We start from the raw sequence: 7120 nt of genomic DNA on the forward strand, positions 1-7120 counted from the left end.
AAATACGTTTATGTGGACTCTATTTAAAGCAACTGGATGTGTGAGAATTTGGGTTTGACGCTGGCTGGCTGATGGTCTGAGTCTACAGTGAAGTCGTAACTTTGGGGCCATTTTAGGTGAATGAGTAGGAGCTATCTTTTGCTCATTGACATAACTCTGACTCCATCAGTATTTGTTTCTTTTAGAGGTAAAAAAAATACCTCTTGAGGACTAATGCACTAACCTTTGTTCTCTAATGCCCAGGAATGTCTCTGGGGGTGGGAGTTTGGGGCTCAGGTGGGAGTGCCTATAAAAGACCCAGAGTGAAGGCACTTTTCTCTTCAAATGAAGACTACTCCTAAGGTCACACTGAGTCCATGGCTGTGATTTCCCTTTTCTTCTTTCTGACTGGAAAGCTTCCTGAGGACAGGGACATTTAAACAGATACCCCATTTCAGAGCTATGATTTTCGCTTGGCTTCAGTTAACGACTGCAGTTCTTCTTTGACACAGAGATTACATGGATGAATTTGTCTAATCAAATCTGGGTTAGTCAACCCCTGCCTTTTGGTTTGGAGCTATCATAGCAATTTCTTGCTTGCAAGAAATAATGATAATCTTTGCCACCGGGCTTTCACCAAAGAAACGGTTTCATCTTGCCTGACAATCACTGCTGATTGCTTGATGCTACGTGTTATGTGATGTTGCTGTTCTGGTTTGCTCCCCAAATAAAGCCTTCATTTTCCAAATACAAATTTGTCATCAGCCAGTGGACTCTGCCTTTTGAAATTCTGCCTTCTGAAATGTTAGCATGGTCACTTCTACGTGATAAGGTTATGGGTGGCCTTGTTTATGTTGTCTTTATGCTTTGCTAGATTTGTTTTATAATTAGGAAAAGACTGTAAACTTACACATAGAAAATATGTAGATTCAAATGATCTCATCCGTTGCTTTCTGATTTCCCTCTCTTCACTACTGAACTAGTAAAGAGGGAGAGAGAGAGGTATGATTTCTATGCAATGGTGTGATAGTTTCTCTTGTACAACGAAGTGAATCAGCCATATGTACACACATATCCCTGCCCTCTCAGACTCCCTCACCAACATTCTACTTATCTTAAGTCGTCACAGAACACTGAGCCGAGCTGCCTGTGCTACACGGCAGGTTCCCACTAGCTCTCTATTCTATAGATGGTAGTGTGTTTATGTGAACCCTAATCTCCCAGTTCATCTCAGCCTCCCCTCACCCCACTGTGTCCACATGTCTGTTCGTTACCTTTGCCTCTCTGCTACTGCCCTGGAACTAAGTTCATCTGTACCATATATTTTATCTCTGTTGATTTTACTTTCAAACTTGTGACTCTTGTCAGCACAAGATACTTGCCAAATGCCCTTGGGCTACAGGATTTATGGCTCATGACTACCCTGGAACGTGTGGGAGAATTTGTTCCAATGCTCTCCTTGAAACTCCTGACATTTATTTTGCTTACACCAGTTTATATTATGAGCTTGCCTTTGAACCAATCACAGTGATTATGAAATTTGCCATTTTGATTGGATTACACACGGGTCTACCCCTTAGGAGCCTTCTCTAGCCTGAGACAGTGAGAGCTAAGTGTGGGGAAGGGGTGCATCACTAATCAAAAATTATCCAGGCAGGGTAACAACAGATGTCCACTCTGTCTTTCTGGCCGTCTGCATGGGAAGTGACCCAAAGAAGAGTTACTAACGTCACAGTGTTGATAGTAGTCTTATGACTCTCTCAGCGAATATCTGAAACACCTTTGCTGTGTTGGCTACATAGATTTTCATCATGGAGAATTTTGAAAATGATTTAATTTTCCATAGATCTCATATTGTTTAGCATAGAGCACCCTTGAATTCACTACAGTTTATTTCCTTTTAGCCTTTGAAGTATATGAATACATATATGATCAGCCTAACTTATCTTTGGAGGGCTAATTAACAATGATAAAAATGGTAATTATCAATGGTAGTAAACTCTTTAGACTCCAGGAATGATTTTTCCATCCTACTTATATTTTTGTTGGAGTGTGGTCGCGTTACTGTGTCGTGTTGGTTTATGCTGAATCAGTCAAATGTATACATATACCTCCTCTTTGTATTTCCTTCTCATGGAGTAGAGATCCCCATGCCATACAGTTCCCACCTGACTTATATTGTCCAATAAATTATGATTGAAATTTTATGTCACATTTGGAATATTTAGCTACAATTTTTGACAAGAGAAGGAAATACTTAAATTATTAATATATTAAATTTAATGAGATTGATGCTTAGAAAATGTGGTGTATGTATTCGAGATGACTCTAGGACTAAATTAAAAAGTAACACTGTATTAAAACACATATAAAGTTCTGTAAATCATAGACACCTGCTAAATCAACTATTGATAGACCTATAGTAAGAGACAGATTGACTATCCAAAAAGATAATGGCCAGGTTGTAAACACAAATAAAACTCAGACCCAAAAATCTACAGCAACCAGAGCAGGAAACTAATACATTATCTGCAGTAACTAGTCGAGGAAACCAACCTGCTGTAAGTTAGGCTTGTACGCAGACCACTATCTCCAGTAACCAACCCAGAAAGCCAAACACTAACCTCTGTAACGAAACGGCTAGGGCGTGATTAATAACTGACTTCCCCAATAGCTTCCCCAATTGTTGTCCCTACTCTCAAATGAAGATCAACCAGAGAAATATACTCTTAACCAATCACACAGGATTTTGAAGCCCCCCTGAGGTTTCCCATGCCAACAGTCTTCAGTCAAGCCATACCTGAAAGTTCTTTGTTTTCTGCTATAAAGTTTTCCCACTTCACTGCCTACCTTTGCCTCTCTGCCAGAATGTAAATAATGGTGGCTGACTCTCTTGGTATATAACAAGTTTTTGAATAATTATCCTCTGTTCTCATTTGAATGATCTTAGTTTTTTTCCACAATAGTTATCTGAGAAGTCACACAATTAACTAATGCATGTATCCTAGTGTTTGTTAAGCATTCAAGGAAAACTGTAATGCTGCCCACTTAACATTTATTAGTTGCATAGTATCAGTTATTTAAAAAATATTTATTACTTCTACCAGGGTCTTCATCTTGGTATCTCTATTTTACAAATGGAACAACCTAAAACTGCTAAATTGTGTAACCTATAATAACTAAAAGGCAGACTTAGAATTTGAACTTGACATTTTCGTTTCACAACTTATCTTTAAACAAACATATAATAGGGATTGTAAGAGAAAAATATAGCTAGAACTAGATTTCATTTTTTTTTTAAATCAAAATCTGAGGAGAGACAAGATTGAAATTTATAAAATAAAGAGAAGTATGTTTACCAGGGGCATCCTTTGATATTTGAAAGACAACATAAGGCAAATGAAAGAAATCGCTATTTTATTTGGCTAGTATGAAGCATATTTCTTAGTTGCTGTGTTCTTTGCACTGGGAAAAGATAATAGGTAAGTGGAAGAATTGTGTACTTAAATGAAAACCAAAGGCCCAGTTCCTGTCCCAGGACTGATCTTATCTACCTGAGTAACCATGGTCAAGAAACTTCACCTCTCTGGACCTCAATTTCCTCATCTTCAAAAATGAGGTTTCTAACCTCCATCTGCCAGTCTATTGTAAGGATTAAATGAGATAACACGTGGCCTCTGATCCATATTGGTTTCTTTCTTCCTCTCTGTTCATCGTGCTGTCACTCTCGGAATCATAGCTCTACATTGATTGTATAGCATCATCTTTATTGACTTGCCAGGCATCCTTTCCAGACTGTACTCCTCTCAGATAAGCACGGAGTCTTACTCATCATCTCTGTACAACCAGTGCCTGATGTGATACAAACACTTTGCTAGTCAAGGGCTAGTCAAATACAGATGAATGTGTGATGTGTGGTCTGGGACTTCAGGAAGAATATACTATACATATATATATATATATATATAGAGAGAGAGAGTAACATACATGATTGAGGGACTAAAAGAATGACACAGGCAACAGATACTTAAGGCATAAAATGTGTGGCACTGAGTAGACTGAAAAAAAAGAAGATAAGTGAAGTTAGGGAACACATAATCGAGAATGAATGAACCATGAGGTAGATCTTGGCAAAGAAGAGGAAATGTAGGGCCAATTTTTTAAAAAATTGAATTACAATTGTTGTACAAAATTATATAAGTTACAGGGGTACAATATAGTGATTCACAGTTTTAAAGGTTGCACTCCATTTATAGTTATTATAAAATATTGGCTATATTCCCTCTGTTGTATAATATGTCCTTGTAGCTTATTTTATACCTAGTACTTTGTACATCTCAGGCCTCCACCCTTATCTGGCCCCTCCTTACCTGCCTTTCCCCAGGGATAGCCAGCAGTTTGTTCTCTGTGTCTGCTTATGTTTTGTTATAGTCACTAGTTTGTTGTATTTTTTTATATTCCACATATAAGTGGGATCATACAGTGCTTGTCTTTCTCTGAGGGCATAATGCCCTCCAAGTTCATCCATGTTGGTGTGCAAAGAAAAGGATTTTAGTACTAACAGAAAGGTGCAAAATGTAATGCAAGAGAAAATGCCCGTGCATAGAGGTAAAAAGAGACAAAATGTCTTGGAGGAACAGTGAAATGTGATATTAATAAGCAGAACAGCCATTAGGGACTGAAAGAAAAGATTCCATGGTTATAGCCAGATCACATGGGGCCTTCAGCTTGTCAGCAGGTATACTTCTGAGTACCTAACCATGCCTGTGGTTGCAACAGCCTACGTACTCTGCTAAACCCCCTACACCCCAAGCCTTGTTGTTTCTCGAACATTCTAAGCATCATCCTGCCTTAAGGCCTTTGCTTTTGTTGTTTCCTCTGCCTGAAATATTCTTTCCCCAGATATCTTTTTGGCTCTTTCCCTCACATCCTTCAGGTTTATACTATGTCACCTCCTCCACGAGGCCTACCTTGATCTCTATATTTAATATAGCAGCTCCTCCACCCTGCTCCTTTTCCTAGATCCTCCAGAGCCTTCACTGCATTTTCTTATTCTCAAAGCTCTAATCACCTCCTCACAATCCATATATTAATTTACTTATGCTTATTGTTTTATATCCTTACTCAACTGTAAACTTTGTGAGTAAAAGGTCTTTGTTTTGTTCACAGATGTAGGCCAAGTGTCTGGCACACAGTATCCCCTCAATAAGGACTCACTTAATGAATAAATGAAGAAGTGGAAAATATCCGATTTTACTACAATGAAAACAAGATTGAGGATTCAAATTGAAGTAAATCTTTTGCCAACCAATGTTAGGAATATTGATGTTTTAGATTCCCAGTTTAGTATTCTGACCACTTTGGTAATACATTCTCAAACCTAAACAGAATTTCAGTATTTACTCTACTGAAAGTCACCTGAACTCTATAGAGGTAAGGGTAAAAAGAGAAGGTAATAGAAGGTAATGGTGGCTCAGTGGTATAGGATCTGCCTGCCACTGCAGGAGATGAGGGTTCAATCCCTGGGTTGGGAAGATCCCCTGGAAAAGGAAATAGGTACCTACTGCAATATTCTTGCCTGGGAAAACCCATGGACAGATGAGCTTGGTGGGCTACAATTCATGGGGTTGCAAAGAGTTGGACATGACTTAGCGACTAAACAATAATGGGTGAAGAGCCCGAGACTTCACACTGACTTTAGTTGACGTCAAGGAGACAAATGCAGAATAGAAAACTTTGCATCAGTGAACTTTGTTTCAAGTGTGTATTAGGAAAGCCTGAAGTCTTAATTCCTTTCCTCAGAAATGTAGAAAGGTCAGGAAACTGTGGCAGAATTTTTTGATCTCCCAGCTGAAGTTTCCAAATGTTTTTTCAGATATTTAAATGTGGATAAAAGGTCAAACTTCTTGAACAATAAGTTACAATCGGGTTTTAAAACTTGGTGCATTGAACAGTTATACAAACTATATCACCATTCATCAGGGAGCAAAGGTAATGAAGAAACAAAAACTATGGCACTTAAACCTTGTTGGCACAAATGGCAATTTGGCAGTCAGCTCAATTCTGGATAAGAAAACTTATTTTCCCAGTGATAATGGTTGTTGAGAGTATAATGAGACTTTTGTGCCAAATGGAAAAAATAATTTAGTCATACAATAAAAATTCAAATTGAGGTTTCATATTAAAATTAATAATACTATTTATCCATGGTATTCCTGTCATATGACACTGGTACTTTAGCCAGGAATTAAAGTTGGAAGACAGGGGTCATCTTAGCTATTCCACACCTCCCCCCATCATACATTGTATTCTATTAACCAATCAACAGAGTTCATAAATTTTTCTTTTATTTTAGATTCCACATACAAGTGAGATCACACAGTGTTTCTTTCCTGTCTGACTTATTTCATTTAGCATGATGCCCTCAAGGTCCACTCATGTTGTTGCAAATGGCAAGATTTCATTCTTTTTTACTGCTCAATTTTGATGGTGACTGCAGCTATGAAATTAAAATATGCTTGCTCCTTGGAAGGAAAGCTATGATAAACCTAGACAGAGTATTAAAAAACAGAGACATCACTTTACCAAGAAAGGTCCGTATCGTCAAAGCTATGATTTTTCTGGTAGTCATGTATGGATGTGAGAGTTAGACTGTAAAGAAGGCTGAGCGACAAAGAATTGATGCTGTCAAAATATGGTGCTGGAGAAGACTCTTGAGAGTCTCCTGGACCGCAAGGAGATAAAATCAGTCAATCCTAAAAGAAATCACCCTGAATATTCATTGGAAGGACTGTTGCTGAAGCTGATGCTCCAATACTTTGGCCCCCTGATGTGAAGAATTGATTCATTGGAAAACACCCTGATGCTGGGAAAGGCTGAAAGCAAAAGAAGAAGGGGGCGACAGAGGATAAGGTGGTTAGATAACATTGTGGACTCAGTGGACAAGAATTTGAGCAAACTCTGAGAGATAGTGGAGGACAGAGGTGCCTGGTGTGCTACAGTCCATGGGGTCACAAAGAGTCGGACACGACTTAGTGATTAAGCAACAGTGACAACAATATATGTATATGTATGTATACCTTATATTATATAATATAATGATTATATGTGTGTGTGTGTGTGTGTGTGTGTGTGTGTGTGC

Source organism: Cervus elaphus, chromosome 28 (assembly GCF_910594005.1).
Source record: "Cervus elaphus chromosome 28, mCerEla1.1, whole genome shotgun sequence".
NCBI lineage: Eukaryota > Metazoa > Chordata > Mammalia > Artiodactyla > Cervidae > Cervus > Cervus elaphus.